Here is a 19,038-nt window from a genome sequence, read left to right on the forward strand (position 1 = left end):
ACTAGTTTTTGAAATGTATAACTTTGCACACACATAAAAATGAGTGTCTACCCACTGACCTCTTATTAAAAAGGAATTCTCAAACGAGTATTTAAAATTTATTAACACACCCACTAATTCCTATAGAGACCACAGGAAGAGAGAGAGAGATAGAACATTTTTATTTCTCTCCTTTATGCTGTGTCTACATAATGCTCCTAAATTCTCATGAAATTCATTGAGTCCTAACACAGATCTCAAAATCCAAACTTCAGCTTTATCTTTCGGGTGGCCTCGTTTTGCCCTTCAACTTTCTTAATAATTGTCATTCCATCCACTACTCCTATAGTTCTGCACCTAATTTTGTGAATAGATAAAAGGGAAGCGTTTAGTGGTCTCTGCCCCAAATTCTTTGGCCTGTTTCTGGCTCTCAGCTTTTATTGCCAAAGGCATGAAGATCAAAAGATGCTCTTTGCTGAAGTGTTTACTGCCTTGTAACATACCCTCTCACAACAAAGGAGTTCTTTATTTACATCTAACATGAAATAGTAAGTTCCAAAGTAAAAGGCCTGCATCAGACAGATGCAAGTGATAGAATTTTCTTGCCCCACACTCAAGAAAATTCACATAATTAACATTAACATCTAAATGTCCTCCAGAGCAAAAAATACCTCTTAGGGAGGCGGTGCAGCTCTGGCTTTCTTATGGATTTCCTTGGCTTCACCCATACCTTCAATCTTCACCAACAGGGTGGTGACATGGGCTCATTTCACTAGCACAGAAACGACTCACGACTGCCCTGGAAACATGAAACATTATTTACACTGGAAAGAATGACTGGGAGCCACTGTGCCCAGCAGCAGACAGCACTAGAGGCAGAAAATGGGGTTGTGTCTCCAATCTGTTATTACTGTCATAACTAATGGAGAGGAATAAAATGGATTACCAGTGCTAAATCAAACTGGGAGGTTTCTGATGCTGCTGCAGGACATTGGCTTCTCACAGTTTATGATATCATCAGGCTTCTTGATGAATTTACAGTCTGGTAATCCTGCCTTGGCATTAGTTTTCCACATGCAAATCCCTGGAATATAAGTCAACTCAGCAAATGAACAGGACTAGGGAACTCCATTGGGTCAAGTTTATTTCAACCTCAGGGAAAGCTAAGACTGGTTGTCTTTCTATTCCTTACCACATTTTTTAAGCTAATTAAAAGACTTGTCTGAATGACATCTTTTCCCATGCTTTGCATATTCATTGATGCTTATCATGTCTCTGCAATATTATTCTGTTCCTGTCAGAACCAGGTCCCTTCTCATTAATAACATTTGCACTGATTCACTTACTGCTTAGCTGGACTGTATTATCTATATTTTACCATTTTACCCATTTGTCCACTATATTCCTTGTTGGTGTGCTAGTTATATGCCTAATTCACAGTTTCCATCTAGTCTACATACACCTAGGCCAGGAACTAGGTCTACATAATTAAACTTGTACAAGACCTACCAAAAGAGTATACAGGTGGCTTTTTAGGATGACCAAAATTCAGTGACCCCAATCATTCATTCATTCATGCTAGTGTAAAAAAGGAAATAGCGTTGCTCATCATCCAGATATATGAAGGGTTGAATCTCAACCCACTGCGCCCTGAGGAAAATTCAAGTTGGAAAAAAACAGATTGAGGCATTCTGTGCTATGGTAAAAGGCCCTTAGATAGTTAAGATGCATATCTCAGGGGGAATTTCAATGACCCAAGATTCTTGCATTTTCCCATAGAAAAGTACACAGAAAAGTACTAAAATCATTAACTTCAGATATCTGTTCTTTGTGATTAGCAGTAAACTGTCTCCTCCCCTACGTTTTGGGAGGAGTTCCTTAGAGCTATCTGAGAGGCTGTTTCTCAGGCTACAGTCCTCAGGAAAAACCTGAATAAAACTTAAACTCATAACTTTCATGTTGCGTTTTTCTTTCAGTGGACACTAGGAAGCTACTCTACCCTCTCCCACGGGAATGATGCTGCAGGGAGAGGGCTGCTCTCAGCAGTTGGAGAGTTACTGGGTGTCCTAGACCCTACCCCAGACCTTTCAATGATTCCACAGGTAAGGCCCTGGTGAAGGCACCTAGCCCAAAGCTACAGCCTACTCAGGTTCCTGTCCCCACACGCTGGTACTAACTTAGATCAAGGAGTGGCCACAGGATAGACACTGATGGGGGAAGTGGCAATTTTGGAAGTGAGTCTCAGAGAGATCAGGGGATGTAACATATTTTCATCTGCATCTTCTGTGAGACCTGGTTCCTGACTCCCAGACCTGTATTTCTACCTGGATTCTAGAGACATCTCGTACTCAACATACAGAAAAAGAGGATTCCTTACAAAGCAACTTCTTTTCTTGCATGGTGATCTTAGTTGCTGATTTCAGCAACCCATACTCTCTTAGACACCAAAATCTGCCAATTCTTGCCATTAAATATCTTGTGAATACACCCTTCCTCTTCAGTCACATAGCTAGGACCATTGCCAAGCCCTATTCCTTCACATGGATAATTATAGCAGCTTCCTAACTCATCTTCCTGCCTCTAGTCTTTCCCCCCTTAATTGCATCCTTACATTTATCTACAGTTGACCCTTGAACAACATGGGGGTTAGGGGAACTGACCCTCCCCATAGTCGAAAATTTGCATTTAACTGATAGTCGGCCCTTCATATTTGCATTTCCTCCATGTCCACATTTCTATGACTGTGGATTCAACCAACTGCAGATCATGTAGTACTGTAGCATTTACTACTGGAAAAAAAAAATCCATGGATAAGTGGACTGGTGCAGTTCAAACCGTGTTGTTCAAGGGTCACCTGTATAATTTGTTCATGGCATTTTGCTGCTTAAAATCTTTCCAGTGGTTGGCTACAACATGGAGGATAATGTTTAAGTTCTTCAAAATGGTAAAAAGTCCTTCAAGACCCACCCCAGCTTCTGGCTTAACCTCTATCACTCTCTCTTACAAACTCTACCTCTCCCACTATCCTGACTGATGTCTCATATACAGAATGTCTTGTCATTTCCTGAATGAACTGTGTTCATTGCTCTTTCTCAAACTCTAGTGACCCTATACATAAAATGTCTAGAATTCCCTTCCTCGCTTGTCTACTAATAAACTCCTGCAAAGAAACCAGGGACACATTAGGTTTCAGTTAGGCAAGGAGATAGAGAAAGTATTCTGCCATTAAGAAGCCTGAGAGTGAAGGAGAACACAATATAAAGGGTGGGGAAGCACAGAGCATGCTGGTATGAGACTTTGTGAATGACCAGAAAACCATGTTTGTTTCCTTTATGGCATTTATCTCAGTTTATTATACACCTGAGAGGACTTCAGTCTCATACATCTCACGCACTGTTAAGGCTTAAAGGGCAGTGGGGGAACAGTGGGCATTCCCTACTCAGAGATAGACTGCAAGCTCTGGGGCTAGACTGCCAAGGTCCAAAACTGGACTCTACTACTTATTTGATGACCTTGGGCAAGTCACTTATTATTCCTGTGGTTCTGCTAAATGTGTTTAGCTGCTAAATGGTAATCTACTTCAGAAGGTGGCTGTGAGAATGAGTGAATACATATACAGTATGAGGTTGAACAGTATGAAATTACCATTTTTATAGGTCAAAATGCTCAAATATCAGCAAGTGCATATGGTTCAACCAAACATTTAAAACAATGCCTAATGCATAGTACATACCCAAAAGGTGTTATTGTTTCTTCTCATAGATGCTTCTAAACCATTCGTTGAGGTTTATATCACCCAATGGTCTTTTCTCATTGATGTCCTCTTACTAATCTCCAGGTTCCTTTAAAACAAGACTAGGCCACTTGGGTACAATTTTTAACACAACCCTTGTCCTATCACCATCCTGGATGACTTCAGTATCCATCTTGTTAACCTATCCAATTCTTCACCTTCTTCACCTCCAGGGTCACCCACATCAAGGTCATACCCTGGAATAAATCATCAAGTGGTGCTGCTTCCCATCCCATATCCAAAGATGATGACAATCTCCGATATTTCCAGTCCTCTCCTGCCTGTGCTTTAACTGTCTCTCTTCTTTAGTCCCAGGAGAACCCTTGACCCCTCTCCTGGCCTCACTGCTTTACCCAGCTGGTATACCATGGTTCATATCACCCTAACACTCTCTCACCAATAGCTTCAACTACATTGGACCTCTGTCCTTTTGCTTCACTTGTTTAACAAAATCTCAATACAGGATCAATTCAAAAATATACTTTCTATATTTCATGACCCAGCTGTTTAAAACACAGTTGGAGAAAATCAGCTTTCAGACTGATGCCACTATAAATCTGCAGCCCTCAATCTCTGCGCAATCTCTCACTCATCCTTGCTTAGCTTGCCTTTATTTTACTAAGCAACATTTCAAAACTGTCATTATGCTCAAGACTCCAACCAAAGCCACCTCTCTCTCAGCAGATGACCTCATCTTCTACTTCAATGAGACAATTACACATACACTATCTCAGCATCCTCCCCTTCCTAGCTATCTTTGGACAAATTCTTACACTCTTTCTTCCTGTTCAGAAGATGATGCATCCCTACTCTGGTTCAAGGCTCTGCTCTCCACATATGGCCCCAATCTTCTTTCATCTCTCTGAGGATCTTGTTCTATCAATTATCCCCCCTTTTCCCTAAATATTCAACCTCTCACTGCCTATTTGCTTTTTCCCCTAAGCCCAGAAGCCAACTTAACTTTGGGCTTAATACGTTAATATTTTCCTCTTCTTGAACCTGGGTTGTCCTCTAGGAACTGTCCCCTTCCTTCTCTTCTAATCCAAGGGATTTGAAAGAGAGGTCTGTGCTCAGTATCTCAACTTTCTGACCCTTCCCATTTACCTTACAGCAAACCACAATCTGACTTCTGCCCTGGCCATTGCACTGAAAACTTCTTTCATGAGCCCACCAACGAAGTCCATAATGCCATCCCTATGGACAAGGATCAAATCTCTGTTTTCTCTGCTTTTTCTTTCCAGTCTCCCTCATTGGTTCCTCTTCTTTTGTTTGCCCTTGAATGCCTGTATTCCTCAAGGCTTCTCCAGTGGTACTCTGCTCATTCTACGTACTCTACTTGTACAATTTCACTAGCTCTTGATTTTAAATACCATTGATAAGGGGTGACTTCAAATCTGTATTTCTAGTCCAGATTCTCTTCCAATGCCTGCCACATTTATTTACTTGGATAGCCCACACAGGGACTTAAACCTAACGTATCATTCATTCAGTTTTTAAAAAAATATTTATTGATGACTCACACTTCAACTAGTATTCAGTAGTAAATAAGACAGCAAGGTAGGCCCTTTATCTTTAGCCTTGTATCTCATTACCACCTCCAATTAACCTTTAGACCATAATAATACCAAATTTTCTGGCAGTAGTCTGCCATTGTCTACTGAAAGAAGACTAAACACTGGGGGCCTTTGGACATGCCAATCTTCCAGCCTAGAATTCCCTTTCCATGTTCTTTTCAATTTTAAGACTTTAAGAGAAGTCTTGCCCTCCAAGGAGCCTTCTCTAAATTCCCAAACTGGGTTAAGTGCATTTGATCACTGCATTGGCTACAATGTGCTAAAACTATGTATTTGCACATGTCTTCCCCACTGGATCTCCAGGGCAGGAGTTATGTCTCTCCAATGAACATGACTGGCACATAGGTGATAAATGTTTGGGATTACTCAGCTAAATGTAATCTTTCCCCTCTTCAAACACCTGAAATACTGTGATACTTTTCTAACTCTCCCCAGTATGGCTGCATATATCCACTTGGAAATCTCATTCCCCTCTCCTTGTTAATGCCCGTTTAACTTTCTCGAGCATGCTGTTCCTCTTTCATTCTCTACACTTCTCAAAATCATGAAATGGGCACTCAAGAAACAATGGTTGAATTGAGCTGAAATGAACAGAGAAAATACTCCCATATTATCATCTTCTATCTCTGGAACCCGTTAGTGGCATTGTGTAGTCCAGGGCTAAGATTTCCCAGGTGTCTTTCTGCCACAACCAACGTCCAAGAGTGTTATCAAACATGTTTTGACTGATCTTCAAGCTCTGGATAAGTCCCAAGAGACCACTCTGACTGCATATAAGGAATCTCCCATGCATGTAAATGGACTCACCATATTTTCTCAATTCACAAAAGAAGGAGGAAAGATGGAACTTTTAGTGGAATAGAAATTCATTTGAGTACTGGATCACTATGTACTGTACGTCATCCTGCAATGCATTTAATTCAGACTCTTATGACTTAAGTTCATTTCTAAAACATGAATGCTTACATTTATTTCTCACAAGAAGCTTCATTCTCAATATATAAAAAATGATTTGAGCTCTCTGTGAAAGGAATGATGTAAACATAAGATATTATTACTAACATTCTCCTTTAGATAACCTCATGAGGTAAGTATTAATGTCTGAGGGAATATTATTTTACAGGTGGATAAGTCAGCTGACTTGCTCAGAGTCAAAGGTAGTGGTAACAGCCAAGAACATACTCCAAGAGTCCTGTGCTTATTTTCATTGCCAGACCTAATCCAAGCTTTTCAGTAAGTGTTTCTTATGGTGTGAAGACAGTCTAAGAACTTTATCCTTTCTTTTTTGGACTGTTTTTGCCCCATCCCTCTTTCTGTCTTATCAATTTTTCCTTCTCAGAAGGGAACCAAAAGAGAATGCAATGGTCACCTAGCAGCCATCCAATCCCCCACCTGTGCAGTATTTGGTATAGTACAGAGGGTCTGTCAGGCATACTCCATTTAACTTCTTATCCAGGGCTCCCAGTCAAGGCAGCTCTCAGAGCTCTGCCAGCATCAGTTAGTTCAGTTCTAGTAAGTCGTTTTGTTGTCCAAGTACGGCATGCTCCACTGAATTCATTCTTCAGTTACCTCTCATACAGGTGGCCTGTATAACTTAATAGAGATCTCACTCTCCAAACAGTTTTTCGAATCTGACACATTACATTTATTATGACAATTCTGACTAAGTCTCCAAACTATTTTGATGGGCCCTGCAAAATAGCAATCATTTATGGAGAAGTAGAAGTCTGCTAGACTGAATTATATCTAGTTCCATGCTCTAAAACTTTACATAGTCAAAAAAGTCACTGTTATCTGGAAGGATGCAGGCCTTAGGTTGAGAAGGAGAAAGAATAAGTGAAAAAAATAAAGAAGATGAGGGGAACAAGACTTTTCTCCGTAATAAACAGCAACAAAAACAACAAAAACTGAGAACTTGTTTCCAATATTTAAGGAGAGGGGCAGAAACTTGTTAAAGTGCTATAGCTGATCAATGATATGTTTAGATTCTGGAAGAAGGGCATATACATCATTTATTTATAAATTATTAAGGACTGATTGTATACTATGCACTGGGGATACACAGATAAATAGAAATGTAAACTATCACAATTCACTGAGATAATAGCTTTAATTGCCATCAGGCACATGTGTACGCATCGGAAACTGAGAGGAAGGAACTTGAAATGTCATTATGCCTTCGTTTTGTTTTTTTTAACCTCAGTCCAGGTAGGCAGCACAGTCTAAGATGAAGATACGTAACCTAGAGATGACAGACTTGATTTCACTTGGATAAATACCAACCACATCCCTCCTTCCCACTGGTTGGCACATAATCATAACATCCACTGATGTGCTGGTAAATGGTTAACAACTGGCTCTCTGGGGAGAAAAGTCCTGATCTGTTGCATTTGTTGATTTCCATAGTGCAAATATTCCCATGATGACTGATTTCAAGCTGCCAACATGATATTACTGAATACGGAGCTGGGAAGAAAACAGGCATAAATAACCTCGAAAGCACAATTGTAGTAAAATTATTAGGAAATGATGAGCTTTGAGCACTTGTTATCCCTCTTTTCAAGAACTTGTCTATTTACTTGCAATTAAAATAATTTAATTTTTAATAATGACCACATTTAACAAGCAGCTCACATAGTTCTTAAAAAGTTAATAGTCATGAGCCAGTAAGGACCAGCTGCAACATATCACTGGACTTACACCCTTGGTATGGCAGGGGGCACGGGTAATGATCCAGATCCATGTTTATTAAAAAGGTGTGCCTCTCTTCATTCCCTACTGTCCTCTCCCTGTCCTACCCCAGACGAAGTTAAGAAACCACTATTCCAGGTTCACTGTGCCCTTCTCTTTGCCCTCTTCTCTGCCTCCAATGACCTTCAATAATTTACACCACTCTCCACCAGGAGGACAGACCTTGCATCCCAGTGCTGAAGTCTAACAGACTGGGTTTGCTGATCTCTATTAACTTTATAAACATTCGGCAAACGGGGCTGTTATTATTACTGCTATTCAATGCCTTTCCCTCTATATTTACAGTTTAATTCAAGATGCTACCATATTTAAGTGGCATTTTCAAGCTTAAAAGTATTCTTAGTATCAGCAGATTTTCAGTCAAGGTGGGATGGGACGTGCAGAAAGGAAGGGCCACTGGTGGGGGAGCCTACTTCACTCCAAGAGATCTGCCCAGAGTTGACCACTTCAACTCCCAGTCCCTTTCAAGCTCCTAAGCCCAGCCTCTGCAGCCTGCTTACGTGCCCTCTCAGTCTACTTCTGAGCTAAGCAATAATTTCTCTAAGGACATATTTACCTATAAATTGTGAAAATTTTATTCAGCTGTTTTAAGAGATATTGTGATGAGGTTAACTCTATAAATAGCCCATTTCTCTGTTAAAATATAAAGGTATCCAGAAAATACCTGAGAGAAACTCAGAGCTACAAATTTATTACTTATCTCAATTCTAAAGGTCTGGAAAATCAGTCATGACCTTCAAAGAACATGGTGTTACATCCACAGAACACACATGATGCTGGAAGGAACACGTGCCACGCACCTGCCTGAGTAATACAGATAAATGCAACAGCCTGCACTGATAAAAACGTATTCCAACCTTGATTAAAAAAAATTATAAAGTGCCCTCATATTTGAAGAACACAAGAAAGAAGGTCATGAACTACTTAGCCTCGAAAGAAAAATAACTGACTAATGCATTTGTTGTTTCACAATTTAAGCTTATATCCTGTATCTCACGGTGGGGACTAAGCAATGTATTTGGCTAGTAGGATTTAAATTTCTTCAGAAAACATATTCTCTGGGGCCAATGTAACCTTCTGAGGTATTTACCAGAAAAACTGGGCCCAAGTGATCTAATGTTAACTTAGGGAAGTGGTTTCCAACTGTTGCTAGAAACTCAGTGGATGAGAAATGTATGATCCCCTAGGCAGCCTGGCAGTGCGGGGGCCAAGGGAGACTCCTCAGGGACTCCTCGCTTCAGTTGCCCTCCAAAAGCCTCCGTTGTTTACCCTAATGTCTTAAATAAACATCACCATTTTCTCTGTGAGCCATATTGGGAAATACAGGCTGGGAAGCACTAGCTTAGGGAACATCAACTTCCTATGGGTGCCTGACACAAACAAAGGTCACTGCAAGAACTTGACTCATTGAGCTGCATCAGCCTGATAGGGTGCAAACAGCAGAGGTGGGAATAAAACTTGGGTTGTGGTTCAGGCTTCCTCACTACCTAGCCCTGAACCCTCAGCAGATCACTTTACCTGTCAGGACCTTGACTGCTTCAGCTGTAACATAAGCTGCTTGGCCTAGATCCCTGTGTGAGCACCATAAGCCTCATACTGGTGTAGGTGCTGTACACTGGCCCTAATCTCAAGGAAACTGTAATCCAGCTAGAGATAAGATCACTAATAAGGAAAAAGAGTAACGAGTAAATACAAAATCTAACTGAATTGTAATGAGTTTGGAGGCCTAAGAATTATCACTGCGTATAATACCTCAATGGCACTTCCTACTGGGCATATAAATCTATAGAGTAAATTTGCATCACAGACTAGTCTATGACCTCTGATTTTATTTAGTCATGCAACAGTCATGTTCAAATATTCAAACATGTGCTCCAAGATTACAAAGTCATGTGAGCTTAAAAGTTCAGCTTCACCTTGGCTGTACCTAGGAGCTCTGGCCTGGCGTATTTAACACTTTCATTACGACACACTTTAAGTTATTAACAAACTGATATATGTTCAGATAAAATTGACCAAGGCAAGGATGAGTGCTAACAGTTCTCTACTGAAACAAAATTTAAACATCCTGCTCATTCATCATTCTTTACTCTTTTTCCAGTCCTTTAATGCAGTCGCTCCCGCCTCACTTCTTTTGGACCCACAGAGACCCTAATCCCTTTACTCCTCCACTAGATCCTTATGCATCAGCCCACTTCTACTTTCACTTCTTTTCCTATCCAACATAGGTTCAGTGGATCATCACTTCCACCTCTCTCTTACTTATCTTCATCCCCCCTGTCCCCAGGAAGCACTTGTCTGCACATAGTCAACACTAGATCAATCAATTTAACAAAAAATCACACATTTGAAAACTGGGGCAACTGTACACTTATGGTTACCAGCGCTGCCTGGTCTCGCAGTTCTGTTTCCTTCGAAGTAAGGGTGTTTCAAACCTTCTCTGGTTTACTATTACCCTAATTATCCTACCCTCCCTAGGCAGGCTAAACCCTCTTTGAAAGTGGCAGGAGGCAGGAAGATCAATTGAGGTTGCAGGCAGCCGTAACTGCTAGTAAAACGCAGGCCAACCCCTGAAAGCCATCAGGAAAGTGGTCTCCTCCATATAATAATGCCTGTGGGTAAGGTATGAAATGTGGAGTTATGAATACTTGCTTTATTTATTCTGGTCATGATCTCACCAGTGAGTGTGTGGCTGTGACCATCAACAGCGGGCAGGAGCCATTTCTAAAGATGTTTTTAATTTTGCAGGCTCAGTGCACTTCCTTTATCTAGAACTTAAATCTTTCTCCAGATGTTCTTAGGGCCTGGGATCAAATCCTAGCTCTGCCACTTAGCTTTCTAACCTCTGGTTAAGTTACTTAAACTCTCTGTATCTAGGGATAATACCTACCTCATGGAGTTAATGTGGGCATTAAATTTGTTAGTATTAACAAGGCCAAGCCCATAGTGCTATAGAAGTATTTGCTATTGTTGTTGTCCTATGTATAAAAGTCACTCAAATTTTCTCACAGTCATAAGAATGTTAAAACTGTATTATCAGACTTCTGTGGTGGCACAGTGGTTAAGAATCTGCCTGCCAATGCAGCGGACATGGGTTTGATCCCTGGTCTGGGAAGATTCCACATGCTGTGGAGCAACTAAGCCCGTGCACCACAACTACTGAGCCTGCGCTCTAGAGCCTGTGAGCCACAACTACTGAGCCCGCATGCCACAACTACTGAAGCCTGCGTGCTCTAGGGCCTGCATGCCACAACTACTGAGCCCACGTGCTGCAACTACTGAAGCCCACGTGCCTAGAGCCTGTGTTCCGCAACAGAGAAGATATGGCAATGAGAAGCCCACGCACCACAACGAAGAGTAGCCCCCGCTCGCCACAACTAGAGAAAGCCCACACAGCAAAGAAGATCCAACGCAGCCAAAAAAAAAAAAAAACCCACAAAACTGTATTATCTCTTTCTTCTTCTTTTTCTCCAAATATACTGTGGATAGAGAAATGGTCTTGCTACTGAAAGAGCCATATCTAATCCTAATGACTGACTACATTCTTTCTCTAACAATAAAACATAACATACGAAATATTTCCAAACCCATATGACCTCATACAGAACCTGTTATGTTTCCCATAGTTATTGTGTAACCAAGAGAACAATAAATATTCTTCCTAATCAGGACTATCCATCATTCCCTTCTCTCCTATATTGTCTGACCCATCCCCCCACCCTACCAGCAGTCAACCCTGCTTTCTGCTCCAGCACTTCTGCATCTTTATCCCTACTCACCACCTCCCCATTTAATGCCTCACCTGGACGGAACCACCCTCACTGCCCTGAACTCCCCATGCACTATCTCAATCTTTATCCCTACTCACCACCTCCCCATTTAATGCCTCACCTGGACGGAACCACCCTCACTGCCCTGAACTCCCCATGCACTCTCTCACCTTCAGCCATTCCAACAAGCTGGTCCTTCTACCTGGAACACCCTCTTCACAGCATTCATCCTGCTCCCTTGAGTAACTCATAGTACTCTTCTGGACTTTAGTTACATGGTGCTTCTCCAGAAAACTTTCCTTGACAACCTCAATATCCAATCACCAAGGCTGGATTTGGTGTCCCTCCTATAGCCCTATCACTTTATTATAAATTAGATCAGAAGTTCCCTAAGGGCAGGGATCACAGCCTATGTTTTCCTCATTGCTTCCCTAGTTTCTAACCGTGTCTAACATATACATAGTTTGTACTCTACAAATGGACAAATGAACTATAACGTAATAGTTTCACAGACCTAGGGATGACTACAAAGGGGCTAGGGCAAGATCACTGTCATTGTCTTCAAACATCTACAAATATCATGAAAGGAGAAGAACGTTTCTTTTATGTAGCTTCAGAAAGAGATATCCAGGGACTTCCTTCGTGATCCAGTGGTTAAGAATCTGCCTTCCAATGCAGGGGACTCGGGTTTGATTCCTGGTCGGGAAACTAAGACCCCACATGCCATGAGGCAACTAAGCCTGCGCGCCACAGCTACTGAGCCTGCATGCTCTGGAGCCTGTGCGTCACAACTAGAGAGAAGCCCGCGCACTGCAACGAAGAGCCCACGCGTCGCAGCTAAGACCCGACACAGCCAAAAATAATATAAATAAATAAATATTTTTTTTTTTTAAAAAAAAGAAGAAGGGCTTCCCTGGTGGCGCAGTGGTTGAGAGTCCACCTGCCGATGCAGGGGACACGGGTTCGTGCCCCGGTCCGGGAAGGTCCCACATGCCGCGGAGCGGCTAGGCCCGTGAGCCATGGCCGCTGAGCCTGCGCATGCGGAGCCTGTGCTCCGCAACGGGAGAGGCCACAACAGTGCGAGCCCTGCGTACCGCAAAAAAAAAAAAAAAAGAAGAACGCGACATCCAGACCAACAGTGTAGGCTCTGGGGAGCCACATTTCAAATCAATACAACAAAGAACTTTCTAAAATGTAGAGCATGAGATACTTTGGTCAGTATTCAGTTGCATATAGCTGGACAGGTTTATACAGGAGCTGGCAAAATGAACTGGGTGATACCTAGTCTTGCAAAGTTGAGAATGTGACTCATAAAATTCTACTTTGGGCACCTGGGCATGCATGTGTATGGTAAGAGTCATCCTGAATACATATAAGAGAAGATCAAAGATTATTTATTAATGTCACCATTAAGCCTGCCACACCATGGAGTACTGGGCAAAGGAATAGTCAGAGAAGTTTAAATAAAACAAAGTAATCCAACCCAAACCCAGCATTCCAGCACAGGGGACAAGACTGGCAAGGGGCAAAGCCAGGTCCCCTAGGGCATTCTCCACACTACCTCCGTCATCCTGGAGGAGGCAACTTAACTTTACAACTTTCAAGAAACTTCCCATTAGAAGTGGTTTCAACTTTAGATTTATTGCATTTTCCAAGGTTACATCATTTGGGCTGTGCATAATCCAGAGGGACTCAACGGGCTAAACTGTAAACTGTTACAATAGACATTAACGAATATTGTGCCTGATAAAACCTGCAGTCTGCACGCACGCACAAATGCACCCACACAAGAAGGGACTTTTCACCTTATATGGTTACTTCAAAAACTCGACTCCTTTTACAGTCCACTTTGTTGGTCAGCCAAACGTGCAGAGTACATATACTTTAAAAACACCAATTAAAAATATTAACAACACAAAAAAATATAAACGGTGGTTCAGAGCCAAGGGCACATAAATTGACATGGATTCAGACAGTAAGTAAACATAAAATGAGTAACAGAAACTACTACATCATCCAAAAGGAAGCAGAAACAATAGCCCTTAAATGCAGAAGTGATCCTCCCCACACCCCAACTCTCCCACTCCAGAGGGCAAGGTAATGATTAGAAGGCAAGCAAAATGATTGAAAGAGGAAAGGATAGAGGGAGGGGCCCAAGAATGATATGGGCAAGACCTGCAGCAGATGGGGAGAAAAGGGGAGGCAATCTCATTTCACACTGTAACCTCCTCGGACAGCCCCACGGGCATTTTTATTGCTGCATCTCAAGTGCTCAAAACCTCAAACCAGGGTGGCGTAATTGAGAAGCAGGTGTGGAAAGAGGGTGGGCTGGGAGTTACAGTCTTTGGATTGACATTACTATTATTATTATCATCTAGTTCCTGTAATCACTTAACTTTCCTAAACCTTACTTTCCTCATCTTTAAAATGGGGATCCTAAAACCTACCTCAATACATCCTTGATAGGAATAACTAAAACCAGGTATGCAAAAGTGACGAATCTAGCTAGAAAAACACAGAATCCCTCAATGATTCTGTTTGTTCAAAGAGAAAAGAACTACTTTCCTCTCTGGTACCTGGCAGGTTGAGCTAGCACTATTTTTCCAAAAATGAATCAGCCCAGGTCACGGTGAAGCTCATCAGTATAATACTGAGAAGCATGATGCTATACACACTGCAGACAATTGAAGTATGAAGGAAGGAGGGAGCCAGGAAAAGATGAAAGGTGAAAGAAAGAACCAGGCATAATCCCAACATTTCTTTCTGCAAAAGGAATAGACATGCACCCTTAAGGCCATTCCCTTGTACTTCCTGGGGGTGGTCTGAGTCTTATTCCTACCACAGTGAATGAGCTTGAGGTTTCAGCCAGAGAACCGTGCTCATAATCCTACTGTTGGGTAATTCTAAAAGAAATTATATTAATACAATTCTTTCCTTTAATTGTTCTCTACACAATTATCCCATACCCTCTGGGAGCTAATTTGATAGCTCACTGGAGACTCACTATTACTCTATCTTTGGAGTCTGTTAGAAATAAAGTATCTTTATTAAATCTAATTTTGTTTCTTCCATCTCTAAAGCCTCTTTATGGGCTGTAGCATTTTGATCTACGGATTACTAAATTTAATTTATCAGTCTGGAAAAGAAATTTTACATGTGGAAAACCAAGGCCTAGGAAAGTGCAGAGAATTGATACAACCCCTATAATGAATAGAACTGCCTGAATATTTATACAATATATTTTTTAAAAATTATGATCATATCCTAATATGCTTTCTAATTCTAAAAGATTTATATTATTTTTTAAAAGCACTATTTCTCTTTTTTTATTGAAGTATAGATGATTTACAATGTTGTGTTAGTTTCAGGTATACAGCAGTGGTATACACACATACATACATATCTATATCTATATTCTTTTTCAGAATCTTTTCCATTGTAGGTTTTTATAAGCTATTGAATAACATATTTCAGTTATCCCTGTGAATAACATATTTCAGTAATTTATCTGATGGAAAAAAATGAAGGATCAAATGTTTATTAAGGCATGATAATTTGCTATACTATTACTCATAAGATCTCAGTAATGCAGACTTCATTATCTCCATCTTACAGATAAAAAAGACTTGCTTGGGTACATCTCATGACTTCGCACTGCCTAAGCATAAACTAACAACTCCTTAAGATGCTAGGTGAGTCCCACCAAGTATGGCTCTCTCTCCAGTTCCTTCTGACATCTTCCCCCGTCCCTCCTCAGCCTCTTCTGCTTCCCTCCTCCGTATCACAAGCCTCTCCATAACCTCTGGCCCCTGATCTGCTCCTCAGTTCCCTGAACAAGCTCTGCTGGTTCCTGCCTCTATGCCTCACTCTGCCCCCAGCTATCTTCTTCCACTGTATAAACACTGAGATTCAAATGAAGCTTCACTTCAAGTATTTTCTGAAATGCTATTTCAGTCTACTAATTGTAGATGTCCCATGACAACTTCCCTTAGGGACCCCTCTTACCCTTCTTTGGCACATACAGCGTGGCACGGTTCTTATTGGAAAACGTCTCCATTCTCTGTTAACTTCTATGAAAGGTAGGATGGAGTCCTTCGGAGGCACTCTTCTGCTGGGTCTCAGTAACACATGCTTCTTTATGTTCAGTGTGACAAGCCCTAATTCTATATATTCATGACTGCCCAAGTGGGGGCAGTGAAAACACACTCAAGAGAGTGATTATTTTCCCCTTTTGTTATTATTCCCAAATTCAAATTAAACGTTCTTCATTCTACTTCAAACAAACAAACATAAATGCCAAACTCATAGAGTACAGAGGCAAATGAGATCAAAGGGGCAGATAACTCAGTTTTGTAAAAGGAAGAGGGTGAGTGACAGGCAGGCTGATTATTGTAGCTTCACTTTCAGGCCAAGGACTGAATAGGTTTGCAGAGGTTCATGGATGGCCCCAAAGGCGGTGTGTGTGTGTGTGTGTGTGTGTGTGTGTGTGCGTGCGTGTGTCTGTGTGTGTAACTCCTAGTATATGGTATGAAAAAGTGATTAAAAGCACTGCTTTGTTCCTTAAAAGACTTCTGATGATACTACAGCACAGAAACATAATGAGGATTTTGTATACATATGCAACTACATAAATTTTGTGTTGGTATTTCTAAAAAATGTCGTAACTATTTGTGAAAAACCAGTACATTCTGGCTCCAAGTCTTGGTTGGGTTGGCCTTTCTTCAACTAGATTCTTTTAGTTAGTGCTTACAGTGTGTGGAAATCGGAACTTTTAAGAATAGACTACCATGCACACAAATGCATGTGGTTCATTCACTACTTTTACTACTTTCCATACTTTCTCACTGGCTTGGACTTTTCCTTGTATCAACATCTTACTGCCAAATGAGAATACCCTGATGAATATTTTCAAGTCACTCCTCTGCTTTATACATCTTTTATTGTATATCACCTAAAAAACAAACTTACAAATATAAACACAAGTATTTTTATTCTTATAGAGGGGAGTATGTTAAGGGGAGAGGGGTGAGTGGAAAATGATACCAAGATTTCTAGCCTGGAAAGCTGGGAAAAAGGTAGCATAATTAAATCCAGCTAGAAGCTTGGGCTGGAACATGAAGACTAACAGGAGTTTCCTGGATCTAGAAATTAGGAAGCCACTGGTGAGGACAGAAGCTGCATGACAAGTCAGGGGATGGGAAGTTAAGAGACTAACAGAATGAGGTCACACAAGGTGAAGACGGGAGATAAACTGGCAGTTAGCTGTGGGAACAGTGAAAGCAAAGATATTAGAAAAAAGGACAATTGGACATGTTATGAAGTTATAGAAAGATTATCAGCAGTGAGACAAAATAATAGGTACACAAGGGAAAGGAGGTAACTGAGGGGGCAGGATTCCAGAGGCGATGCCTGTGATTCAAAGCTCAGATGAGGGAAAAGACTTGGAACCTAAGACGCATATTCTTTTAAGACAGGAAGAGAAGAAAATGTGTAAAGAAGGGGAGAGGCATTGGGAGCAGAGGAACAGGGCAAGAGCGGTGAGGGAATGAGCAGAAGGGAGCCAGTGAGAAGAGTGGAAAAGATTTGGATACATGGTTTAGGAATGAGACAGATTCTAGCAACAAGGAACGAATGAGCCTATTATTGACAGTAAGGGCCTATTGAAGCTGGAAGCTTAAAAACATGTTCTTTAAACCAGTCAGTCAGTCAGTCAATGAACATTTACTGAGCAACTCTGAAGGTCCAGGCACCGTGCAGCCCTAGCCAAGAAGAACTCCAGGGTCCAGTCAGGAAGTCAGGCAAGTAAACAAACCATAACACAATGTAACAAGTTTTATGTTAGAGGTCTAGGTAGGATACATGGGAGAAGGGAGAAGATGCATTTAATCCAGGGGTGTAGTCTCCTGGAGCGGGAGTTGAAAATTATTAAAATAGTCCTATCTGTAAACTGTGAGAATGAAGAATGGGCCATTGGGAACTCCATCTCATTACCCTCCTGGATATACTAATGAGGAAGTTATATAACCATACCCCATGTGAAATCAAGTAATTCCACACATCAGCACTGAGGGATCTTGAACATCAATGCTTAAGGATGTAATTTTCGTGATTACCAATAAGTTAGACAGGCAAGACTGACAGAGTTCCTCAGGATTATAATCAAAACAAAAACTTTCACAGACCTTCCCAAGCAACAGAGTGTCTGGTTATGGCTGAATATCTTGTTAGAGTTCTCAAGCTTTGCTGGGAACTATTCTAGGGAACTGGCTTCCTGATTCAACTCGGGCTACTAAATTCCAGTTTAATAAATACTCGTATTCTATTATCCCCTGGAGCCAAGCACGAAACAAATATTTTCTTAAATGCCTTTGCTAAAAAATCAATTATCTGGGTTTTGTTTCCATCTTAAAATGCTGTAGGTATCTTATCTTTCCATGAGAAACAAATACTCCAAAGTCCTCACTGTTTATACTCCTTGTCATTTACAACTCTGAAAATCAGTCTTGCACTCAGCTTTGCTAATGGGCTCTGTTCCATCTTCTGTGGGAGCATACCACATCTTTACTGTGGAGAGGACTTGAGGTCTGACTTAAGATTTCTTAATAGAAAAAACAGCCCTCCATTGCTAGAATGGTACAGTTACAGAATTGGAAGGCATCTCAAAGCCACTTGTGTAATTGCTTAGGTGATGAAGGACAAATTACCCAGTGCTTGATCTAACTTTTTGTTTTAAATGAGAGAAGACACCCTTTCATTTACCATTAACATAATACAATCTTTGTAATAGTGAAATAGATAGAGGAATAGCAGGCTTTTTCTACTCAAAGTGATTCTGCCTTTGCTGTGCTAAACTAATTATAGTTAACATTCATTGAGGGCTTATTATGTGCTGGGCACTATGCTAAGCACTTTACAAGAATTATCTCATTTTGTCCTTACAATAATCCTAAGAGATTGGTGCCATTATTTTTCTTATTTTACAATGAGGAAATTAAGGCTTAGAGAAACTGAGAGAGTTCCTGTTCTGATTTTGTCCTTTACTGATGTGTGACCATCATTAGGTCACCTAACCTCACATCTGTGAGTAAACTGGGAATAATTACGATACTTACCTCATAGGGTAGATGGGAGGATTACGTGAGATACTGGCCCAAAGCACATCTGCCATGAA

At 41.0% G+C, this 19,038-nt stretch overlaps 2 protein-coding genes across 6 annotated transcripts in view; one reads left to right on the top strand and one right to left on the bottom strand.

Moving 5' to 3' along the window:
- CMSS1 (cms1 ribosomal small subunit homolog) overlaps positions 1-19,038 on the bottom strand; it is a 383,373-nt gene that overhangs the window by 207,444 nt on the left and 156,891 nt on the right. The window lies entirely within an intron of this gene.
- LOC141278596 (filamin A-interacting protein 1-like) overlaps positions 1,957-19,038 on the top strand; it is a 64,008-nt gene continuing 46,926 nt past the window's right edge. Inside the window, exon 1 of the mRNA XM_073804347.1 lies at positions 1,957-2,081. The gene's annotated coding sequence lies outside the window, so the exon portion shown is untranslated. The remainder of the gene's footprint in view (positions 2,082-19,038) is intronic.

This window comes from Tursiops truncatus, chromosome 4 (genome assembly GCF_011762595.2).
Source record: "Tursiops truncatus isolate mTurTru1 chromosome 4, mTurTru1.mat.Y, whole genome shotgun sequence".
Lineage (NCBI taxonomy): Eukaryota > Metazoa > Chordata > Mammalia > Artiodactyla > Delphinidae > Tursiops > Tursiops truncatus.